This window comes from Mandrillus leucophaeus, unplaced genomic scaffold (genome assembly GCF_000951045.1).
Source record: "Mandrillus leucophaeus isolate KB7577 unplaced genomic scaffold, Mleu.le_1.0 Scaffold47, whole genome shotgun sequence".
NCBI lineage: Eukaryota > Metazoa > Chordata > Mammalia > Primates > Cercopithecidae > Mandrillus > Mandrillus leucophaeus.
Genome location: NW_012105031.1, coordinates 4,056,382 through 4,067,992, shown reverse-complemented (window position 1 = coordinate 4,067,992; position 11,611 = coordinate 4,056,382).

Below are 11,611 nucleotides of genomic sequence, written 5' to 3'. Positions count from 1 at the left end.
ATGGCTCTTAAAGGAACAACTCTTCCATGACAAATGTGTGACAAATAACTATTCCCACAGCACATTATGAACCCACAAACTTCAGTTCAATTTTTCTACCAGTTCATCTATGGGAGAATAAAGGGCCAGGTTGTACCATTTAATAGTCTTTCCTTGCTGGCCTTATTGCTAATGAGGGGATGTGGGACAAGACATTCTAGAAAAAACTGAAGGACTCTTATGCTTATATTGCTATTATATGATGTCTTACTTGAATGATTCATGTGGTTATACTCTGTTGAAGTAGTTGTTCATGAGATTACAGTTTCTATGCTTTTAGTGACCAAGTAAGCTAAGAAAGAAGTCAGAATAAGGCCTTTGGAGTCAAAGCATCTCTATCCCCACAGCATTTGCACATTAGTGCACCAATCATTAGGTTATTCTCCCATTGAACAGTTTTCTCTTCTACTTTTTCTCAATTTGACAATCATTCTATCCTGTAGTGAAACACATGGTTCCATAGAAAAATGTAGAAAATGCTTTCAGTTTTCTCAATAAAAATTGTCCTCCAATTTGTATCAGAGGAATTCCAAATGCTGGAAGTTGTGGGAAGTATCTGTAAGAAATCATCGCAAAGACATATAAATGTCGTTTCCTGCCATCTTTTTTTCCATTCCCCTATACTTACATTAACTTGAGGAATAGCATAAACATAAAGGACTATTGCATCAATGTTACCAAGTTTGATATCACATTAAAATGTATTTGTCTCAAGAAAAGTCAGGTTTTTTATATAGTTGAGCAAATATTCATCATAATTATTTAGAACTTTTTATTACTGTCATACCAAAAGTAACATTTTGATAAAATATACAAATTCTCTATTTAATATATAAAACTATAATTTAAAATACTATTTTTATTGGGTGATTTTCCATTTCCTAAACAATTATGGAAAAGTAAATAAATGACATCCTTCTAAACTCGTAAAATCCCAACATGCTATTATTGTGTATGTCTAAATGGTCAATTGTATAATTTTTCTCTCCTTTGATTCCACTCTCAATTAATATGTCTCTATTCTCAACAAAGACAACAGTTATCTGTGATTTCCATCTCTTATCTCATCCAAATATTTTCTATTCTATACACATTTATGATGCCTTTCTTCTTTATTTCTTGTATATCGCTTGCTTCTTCTCATAGCATATTATTCTTACCAGCATACTGTTACTATCTTCTACCTCTGTATTGTCTATCTGTTACCTAAATAACTTAGTCCATTTTTCTGTAGCAGTTAATATGAAAAGAATCAAAATCATAACTGAATTTAATATACACTTTAGAAAATGTTTTCATTTAAGTATATATGACATATGAATTTGTTGAACTTTGGTAGAAGCAGTCAGTTTTTAAAATGGTGGCAATGTCTATATGAAAGGGTTTCTGTTACTGTTCATTCTTACCAACACTTAGTATTGCCAACTCTTTAAAAAAAAATTTAAGTTTTCATTAGTTTATTGTCCCTTCAGAAAACTGTAAACATCTTTTAATAACATGCATAACATTAGCAGAATATATGAATAAGGGGGTAGAAATCCAGCTCCTGATTAAAAACCTATGTGTGATCTTTCAGGCCCAGTCATAATCAATTACAAAGCTTTACCTGACAAGCCTCAAGGGGAAAGCTGCACTCTCTTCAACAGACCTATTGCACAGCTAATGCATACTGGTCTCTGAAGAAAGTTGGAATCAAAGATTCAAGCCCCCTGGCCAGTCAAACTCTTCCCATATTTGCATTCCTAGCCTGGTGCCTTCATTTCTAAGCCTTTTTATCTGAGATTTTGAGCAGACCTCTCTTCAGGCTCCTCTGCCAGGGCTTCCTTATGGAAAAAGAAGAAGGATACCTTGAAGACACCTTTCCCCACTCTGACTCAGTGACTCAGTACCCAATACTTTTCCACTCACAGGCCTTCATCCATTACACTCATCATCCACCCCCAACCTCATGGTCCAAAAAGCAATTGGAACCTTTTGTTTCAAGCTTCTTCAATGGTCAGATGACCCCAAACTGTGCACTAATCTACCTGACCGTCCCCCTGTCACACTCCAGGTAGCAGTTACATGGCGAGAGATGAAACATGGGGAGTTAGTGCTTTCTCCAGATTGGACTCTTGGTTATACCATTACAGAAAGTGATTAAAGGCTTAAATGTTTCATTTCAGGCTTGCTGTTTTAATTGGATAAATCCAACACCTGGCAGCCCAGATCTTTCTCCCAGCACAGCCAACCTCCTGACAGAACATTTTACCACGAGAATAAAGGGTGTGTTTACATTGGGAAAGTTACATATGACTAAATTCACTAAACATATAAATTACATGTCAGGTTCAATGAAAGTCTAAGAATATAAATATAAATACAAATCTATCTGTTCTCTTAGGGAAAAGCATAATAAACTACCCACCATTTAGGAAGCTTACAGCTACACTAGCAGAATTAACAAAACAAAGCCTATATAGAAAAGAACAGTGAAGAAAGAATTTTCTAACGAAGGACTGGAACTCCTGATACGTACACATGGCATCTGAAGTAGGTTTTGTAAAGGGTAAGTATAATTTTTTCAGATTATGAAGAGGCAGAGTATTTTAATCACATCAAAGTGTATGTACCAAAAAAAGGCATAGAAGTAGATAAACATGACATGTTGGAAACAGCAGTAATCTAAGCGAATGGTAGTTTTATTAAGTGAAAGCAGTGAAAAATGATGCTACATGTGTAATGTTAGAAGCCAGATGATGGCAGGGATTCTAATAAAGGGGTCAATTTTTCCTACAGAAAATATTAAGGTTAGAAATTGGTTAGATTATTAATACTATTTGATTACTTTTTATGTAAGCAAATAGCTAACATTTGAGTTTAAAGTCGTATCTTTAAAACTTAGAATTCATAATATATAATGGTAAAAGCATCCATGCATCCTTTGGTGCCATTTGTTTTAAATTGTGTAGAGACAACTTTTTCTGTGTTTTTCATTATTAACAAAAAATATTCCAACTGCTTAATTTATAAACAATATCAAAATATTAAATACTATTAACAGGATTCTTTCACAAGAAAACTTGCTGTTTTTGTTACAAATAAGAACTTTAAAAGATTTTCCAGAACACTCACTATGTGAAAGCTTAAAACAGTAGTATTGTATAACTTAGAATATTGTTGAGAATAATAATACTTCTGTATAGAGCTACATCTCTTTTGGACACGGGTTTCTCTCTGCAGGTGGAAACGTTTCTCTGCCTTCTATTGTAGCTCTTTGTGAACATGTTTTTATGTTTTAAACTAAATTATTAAGCCCGTGATTGTGACAGTACATGGTTTTCATTGTTGTGCTTCTTTACTGCAGCTTCTAATACAAAGTCATGAACTTTGGAGATGCCCAGGAGGCTCATTAAGTACAGATTAGATGGCAGGATAATATGGAAATGTACAGAAGGGCTGCACTATTCAGTTAAGTCACCGCATCTCCCCTGTTACGAGTTTACCATTCTACGTTTTTCACACAACACTAGATGATTTCATCTGCAAATAAACTGTTCCATTCTTAACTATTCAGTAAAATAATTTTATTCTCACTCGTATTCAAACTCCTTTCCACAAATATCTAATTTGTACATATCTTCTGAACCAGTATTTTCAAGTTATAACTGAATGCTAATTTTTGAGTAGAAAGAAATATATCAAATGTCATCGTCTCCTCTTATTCATGTTGATTCTGTTTGATTCCTCTGCAGCTTCCAATAATAGAGATTGTGATCTCCTTTGTGAAACATCTATTTCTCATTAATCATTTGTTAATAAACTATTGATTACCAACTTGGCAAAGGACTATCTCATGAGGAGAAGACGAGGAGGAGAAATAAAAAAGAAGAGAAATTTCCTTCTGGAGTTTACATACTATGGGGAGCTTAACATTCCCTTTCTTTGGCTTTTTTCGAAGAAATCCTACCTGGATCAATCGCTTAGCTTTGAAATGTTTCATTTTACTTCATTGAGAGACACTTGCTTTGCATTATAACTTACCAAATATATTTTACCCTTCATTTATACATACAAACACATAGTACCGAGTTAAGTTTTATTTCTGATACTATTGTTAAGTCATATAGAGTTAAATTAGTGGGAAGAATAGTTCCAAAACAGCAAGTAAACATTAATTAGTCCTTATCCTAAGTCAATAATTACTTTTTTAAAAAAGTTCTAAGTGGAAAGTTTTTTTCCATTTTTACTCAAAAATAAAAACATCTTCAAAATTGCTTATATGAATCACTTTTTAAATGCAAAATCTTAATGTTTCTCATAAAATACCAAGTAAGCATGCTGGCAGATATGAAATTCAAAAGTTATTTGGGATTTGATGCTCAGAAGGTAATTGCATGCTGTGTGTGTTGAACTCTAAATTGGGTTGGGCTCATCTGTACAGATTCACAGAAAAGAATTAAAGTCTTGAAGGTAAACTCATCGTCCTCTATCAATAACCAGAAATATGCCTTCTTTGAATCTGATATTCCCTGACATTCTCCTGCATGAATGTGTTGAAGTCAGATAAATCTTGAGGTTATTTAGTTTGTACTATTGGATTCTAGAGTACTGCTTCAGATTTCAATTTTTTTAACCATAGTTGTTGTTCTTTTTTTTTTTTTTAAATCAGAAGATTGTTTTCTTAGAAAAATATAGGCAAGCATTGTCCTTTGATATTTTTCTTGGATGTTGAATGTTAAGTGCATATTTTTAAACTAGTAAAGCTGTTACTAATAAAAGTATAGCAGAAGATGTTATTCCCATGAAAAGGAATAAAATTGATTTGGAGAAAAGTCAAAGTTTAAAGAAGGTTTGATTTTGTTGGAATTAGAAATAAACTAAGTACTTTATATCTATAAATATGTTATCGAATGCATGTCTAGCAGAGTTATTATTTCAGTTTGGCAAGATTATGAGTTTTTATTTGGTGGAGGAGAATATTAAAGTGTGTGACTCCATTTTTATTATTGCCAGTGACTTTCAAGCCCCAGTATTTTCCCTTCCTTCCTGCCCCACATCCGGGAGAACTGAGAAGAAAACTCAATTGGTTTCCTTTGGTGCTGGCAGGGAATTCAAACCATGTCATGTTCCTTAACATTAATGTTTCTTGGTGTATTTCTTGGTGTATTTATTGTCTTATTTCATTATGTAATGTTTACTTAATTTTGATCACAATATTTTGTGGGGATTTTTAGGAAGTAGATTTCTTAGATGAACTTTAAGATAGTTTTCAAAAATTAGTATGAATTAAAGACATTTGTAGAGAGACAAAAATTTTTAAAGTTATATGTTGTGGAATATTATTTAAAAATTTAAGAAAGCAAAATGAACATGTTAATTAGTTTGTTTAGTCTTTCCACAATGCATACGTATATCAGAACACTGTGAGGTAGACCATAAAAATGCACAATTTCTTGTCAATAAAAATTAAATACAGTAAAACCAAAATACTTTCTAAAACATGCTCTCTTTGGTGGATCCTGTATTAAAAAGACATGACCACTTCAAGACCTAAAGTACATCATATTGTAACTAAATGGTGCTACTGTATTTTCGAAACTCTTTCATAAGCATCCTACAGATAAGAAGCATGTAACAGATGAAGAGTAACAACCTCAGAACCAATAATTAGTAGTGCCTTTACTAGTACTCAGTAGTTAAGAGAGAGTTAATATTAACTCAGCACTAGGAGATTTATTTTCAAGTAACAGGCAATCTGAAAACTAGCCATTTTATTTTTATACCAAATGCTGAGTTTCTTCTTTATTTAATGTATGTCGTTGAATATAGACTCCTCATCCTCAAAAACACAGCATTCGATGTTTGCAATGAGTAAGGCAAAAACTTGTAAAGGGTTTCTTCAGTGCTTTCTTTTCATTTTCTAGTTTTCCTTTTTTTATAGGTCAGAGAATGTCTGTGACAGAGCATCACTGGTAACAATTTTTGTTTTTTCAGGTGCTTTTTTGGATATTTACATTTACCAATTTGGGGACTCCGTGACAAAACGCAATTTGCAAAGACTTGACCTAAACTGATTTTCTGTGAAGCGAACTTTGAAACAGAAATCGACATGCAGAAATGATATTGTGGGTTGCTTTGAGGATACATATTGTGTAGATTAAAAGAATCGACATTAGGCTGAAGGAGGTGTTTGGTGGCAATTCAGTCACAGCAAAGAGCACAGCCAACCCAGTGAGGGAAACTGTAGCTGTGATGAACCACCAGTGTTGTCCCAAATTTGGCAAAGGGGGCTATACCTTAATAAGTCTCATCAAAAGTCACTGGACATGAGCTGCTCTTGAGAATGAGACATGACATTGCATGAGGTGGCTTCTTCAATTGAAGGAAATCTCTAAAGGAATATTCAGCTATGATACATCAATTATTAATACTCTCAGCAGCTGGGGAAATGAATGCTTTAGTCTTGAAGGAGGGGAAGGTGGTGAGTAACCATAGTATCCACTGCAATCCAACCATTGAACCTCTTAGTTGCACTTGGCTCACATAATTTCTGGGAACAGTTCTTTTAAGATTCTGAGAGGTGGTGTCTAATATAAAGATGATTAATGAAAAAAGTATAGCCAGTGCCTAACTTTGCAACTAGGTCTCACAATCCCAGCTGATATTCACCCTTTTTTTTTTTTTTTTTTTTTTAACTCCGTATTCTTGTTTCTTCTCACCATTGAGTAGTATTGCTGCTTGATCAGTGGGGTAACCCTAACAGACCCTTATCCCTGAAGGGACAGAAACTTTGTGTTTCAATTATCAGTGTATTGCCTTTCAGCCCTAATACTATCTTTAATGTATACTGCATGATAAACCAATTGATTCTTTTAAGTATTCCTTCTTTAAAGAGAGAACAATGTTAAGCTTTCTTAGGAGAGTGCTCTGAAGGGATCCGCAGAAGGAAGAGGCTCTCCTACTGTGTTCAGTGCTGGCTAGGGGTAGATGGTAGGGATATAAGGGCAGCCATGCTTTCTGACCCAAGCAATGAACATAGAATATTTTCCCTCTTCAACCTTGCAGCCTTGCCCTGGCAGTAAATTATCTGTAGCTCTCTTGACACAGAAACCAAAGTCCCTGTGTGATCCATGTGATCTGAAGGCCTCCTGCCCTGGCCAGCACCTGAAGTCTATCTGCAAGCCCCTACATGACCTGCATGCTCTAAAGTCTTCCTGTCTCCACCAGCACCCAGACTTCTATTGTACACATATGCCGTCAGCTGTTAATCACTACTCTTCCATTCGCATTGTGGAGGGTTGCCTATTACTTATACAGCTCATGACCAGCTCTGATCTGGTCAAATCAGAGAAACATTCTGCTCTCTGGTGCACTATCCAATAAGATCAGAGGCCCTACTATGATTATTCTTTTTTGATTATTCTCTCTAAACTCTGGGTTATTATACTTTCCTTATATCTTGTAGTTTATCTTTTATCAGAGTTAATAATACATATTAAAATTATTCTGCTTAACCTACTGTATAGCTTCTATCTCCTGATTAGACCCAGACAACTACACCCTACTCATGATACGATTCAGGTCTTTCCTGTCTGCATTATATAATGGTATGTATACATCATATTGATAATAAAAGTCCAGTGTTTAACCTACTGCAAGACAAGACTTCTAAAGAGAGTTCAAAGTTACAAAAATGAGCAGTAGAAATCCTTTAAATTGGTCATTGAGACTGATAGTAAGTTAGACCACTCTTCCTTATACTGCTTAGGTTCTAAGCTCCATGTATTCTACTTTTGTGTACAAAACAGCATAGTATTGTCATTGATGTACAATGTGTGCTACATCCTAAATGATGGGGGCCATTCATGAAGGCTAAAACCTCTGACTTGGCACATCAACTGTTTCTTCCATAGGCCACATTATTATCCTATGAGGCCAACAGCTTTTATCCTGTGAGGCCAGAATGATATTGTATAAGTTAATACAGTAAAATCCATGAGCATGCATCCATTACTTTATCTCCTTTACTGTAAAGTAATTTTCTTAAACCAATCCAATGCAATATTTTGAAATATTGAATATATAGAATTCCACATCAATGGATTACACGTTAGCCCTCAGATAATAGTGCTGACTGTGGGTCTATGGGTACAAAAAGCAAACACGTACCATAAGCATGTGTCTGTATCAATTAAGGTAAAATGAATATTTGCTTCTTTGGTAGTGTCAAATATAGTCAACTTGTTATCAAGTGGCTGGCTGGTCTCCCTAAACGGTGGTGCCATATTGGAGACTCACCATTGGTCTCTGTTACTAGCAAGTTTGGTGTTTCTCAGTGTATCATTTTTTAGAAGTGGTGGCCTATGCATAAGCTATACATGGTGCAAATAGTATGGCAGCTACTGACAGAGGCCGACTGTTGATAACCAAGTCATTATGTTTACCTGATTGTTTATGTGCGTCTTCTGTGGTGAGTGGCCTGGGCATCCAGGGTACCCACTCATGCAGTTTATTTGTGCCCTCTTACTCTACTCTGTCTGATCCTATCCTAGATGTATCTTTTCCATCTCATGATGGTTTTCTGATGGATTTGCACATTAGTTTGACTTGATGGTCTTGCCAAAACTCATGATGAACAATTTTGACTACATGTTGCCTTGTGGTTTCATCTTTAGGTGATCCATCTCTATCAAATCCTAATAGCACATCAGGAGATACTCTTAGAAAAATAAAAGGTATAATTATGCAATGAAAACTTCATGACTTTACTTCAGAGTCCCAAGAGTCCACAAGGTTTTTTTTTTTTTTTCCCCCATATGACACTGTCATAAACTCCACATAGCATCTTCCCTTACCAGAGATAATTGTAATACTAGTATCTTATGGCACAAGTATCAAAGCTTCGACCTGCTGAGGAATCCTGCACTGCTTTAGGTCCCACTCACAATTTTCAGCTTTTTGGTCACCCAGTATATGCGTTGTAGCAGTATCATCAGCTGTGAGGTATTTTGCCTTCAGAAGCTATTATATTGCATTATGTTACAGTGCCTCTGAATTTATATTTTTAACTCAATGCCAAATTCCTAATAATTAAGTGCTTAAATTTTCCAACTAAACTATTTTCTTTCATACTTTACTTATATATGTATATTTTACCTTATATAAATTCTTTACCAATGTATATTGTGAACTCTGGCATGGTTATAAAAGAGTATGTTTGAAATGCATGCACTTTAAATAGAAATAAAATGAGCAGCCTAAGTGATACTATTTAGTCACATTCCTCTCTCTACCTGACATATGTAACAACAATCCTGATATTTGTGTTAATCATGCTTTGATTTCTTTATAATTATCCCCTATACAATTACTGCAAAAATAGTAAATTACTTTGATTTGATTTTTTTAAGTTTTCATATAAATGAAGTGACGCAGTGCATTTTTAAGATGCTAGCTGCCATAACAAGCAAATCCTAACATATCTAATGGATAAAAGCTATAACATTAATTCCTTACTCATGAGCTACAAGTGTTTCTGGCTGGTGATGACTCTCCTCCAAGCAATTATATAAGAAACCCAGAAACTTGAAATTTTATTATTCTGCTATCTTCAAAAATGTATTTTCAGTGTCAACATACTTGTTCATACCAGGCAAAGTAGGGGGAAGACCAAAGAGGATCAAATGTGACAGGTCTTTAAGGACTAACCCTGGAAGTAGTACAAATTAATTTACTCGAGTTGCATTTACTACAACCCTTTTACACACTTACTCATTTAAGGGATTCTGAAAAACACAAGGGGAAGAGGAGGAGTATGAGGCATAAAATGTGTCAGCAATCAAAAACCAAGAAATTGATTCAGATGCCTATTCTCTCCTAATGCTGACTGATGACTAAGGTAAGCCATAGTTTATTTAACCAAGTTTAAACTTATTTAAATAAGCAAATATATTGCTCTATGAAGACTGCAACCTGAAGCCTATAATGAAGATGAAAATTTTGTTGAATGGCTTGTTCAGGAGCCCAGCGTTGCATATTTTCATAAGTGAAATGAGTGACATAGACACTATCAATAATGTCTGGAATTATAAAGCATATAAGGGGTGTCCTGGTGATGGCTTGTGTTGTGTTCTTAGTATATGCAAAGACATGTTACCCTGATTTATTATTTGAGTATCTATAGGGCAAGAAATTTCCAGAATTATTTACTCTTTTACTCTGTAACAATGTACAAATGAAGCTGATTTGTACATTGGCCATGACATCCAGTACTAAGACTTCTGTCTGAAGTTTGGCCAGTTGTGCTGAGACTTGGGTGCTGTCCTTTATCAGGGACATATTTGTTAAGGAATGAAAAGCAATAGTTATCTAGCAAGTCCCATCATTATGGCAATTCCATCCTTAAAGTATGCAAACTACTATTGTTGTACAGGCAGTTAATCTCAAACAGTTATCTAAGTAGCTAAATAATCTGGGAAAGAGATGTCCTTTTCTGGAATCATGGTATCTAACAAGAGACTCAGGACAGGGGAGGCTATAACTTCTTACAGGTGAGAAATGTCAGAAGGCTCAGGATTAGGTACAACTGGTAGCAAGGAGGTGTCAGGAGCTTGTGGGGTGCTGCTTGCATAAATTCAAACATAATGGACAACTCAGTATGAAGGGCTATTGTCTCAGAACCTGTAATATCCTCTTACGCCAGGAGAGAGCTCAGTGTGTGGCCAGGGATTGCTGCTCCAATGCTGTATAATGCAGGATCAATGAGGGTAGTTTCTTGATTAAGAAATGTATGGAAAACTCATGGCCATAAATGTGTGTTTGCAATTCATAACAGCAGATGCTATGCAAGGAGTCTCTTGGGGGGCACTAGAGGGATGGTCTGTTATATCACAATTTAGATAGATTCTAGAGCCCTTTGTTGGAAGGAGTGCATTCAAGCTTCAAGGTGGGACAATTTGCAAGCAACAGTGTAAATGAGGAACATGTTGCCTCTAGAACCCAAAAAACTTAAAAACAATCAGGGCCCTGTTTTACCATTGTGGGTGCTAAGAGGATCAGTAAATGTTTCGTGACACTGTCAGCATGGAGTCATCCTTGGTTTACCAAACAACTTTCAGAAATTTACCCTAGGCAGAGGTCTTGCACTACGAGTGGGACAATGGCTCATCCCCATTTTACATACTTCTTTATAAGTATGTATGTATCCTGAATGAAAATGCCAAATGAATGTTTTTGGAGGAAGATGTCTTCAGTGTAATGTCATACCTGTGCTCCTGGAGAGAACTCCATGAAGTTAAATTCTTACCTGGAAAGACTGTGTGCAGTTAGGCAAGGTTGTTCGGGTACTTCAGAAGTAAATGTATGCTGCGTCCCTTCAGAGGTGAAAGTAATCTGCTACTGAGAGGCTGTTGATACAGACACTGAACAGAGCATATTAGCCAAATCAATAATAGCAATATATTTAACAGATGGATTAAGTTAGTAATTTATACAATATTGAATATGGGGGTCTTAATAGGTAGAAGACTAGTATTAAGATTTCAGTACATAGGCATGGGCAAGGACTTCATATCTAAAATACCAAAAGCAA